Raw genomic sequence first — 261 nt, 5'->3', positions numbered from 1 at the left:
TACAAGTCTTCTTATGAATACTGTTTTCATTTCTCTTGAATTAATAATGAAAAGTAGAACTCTCTGTAACCTGTTTTCTAATTCTTATAAAAGGAGGCAATTTCCACTACTCTGCTAAACCCACCGGGCCCTTTCTCTATTGAAAATTATTTTACTGCTTATATGTATTGCAGATTTTTTTCCGGTAACATCTTTTTTTTTCTCTTTTTTTCTTTAACATCAAAATTAGCGTTTAGTATCCCAATTTGCACAACATAGAAT

The sequence above is a fragment of the Muscardinus avellanarius genome (genome assembly GCF_963383645.1).
Source record: "Muscardinus avellanarius genome assembly, chromosome: 10".
Lineage (NCBI taxonomy): Eukaryota > Metazoa > Chordata > Mammalia > Rodentia > Gliridae > Muscardinus > Muscardinus avellanarius.
The sequence above is the reverse complement of the archived record's forward strand: the minus strand, read 5'-3'. Positions refer to the sequence as shown.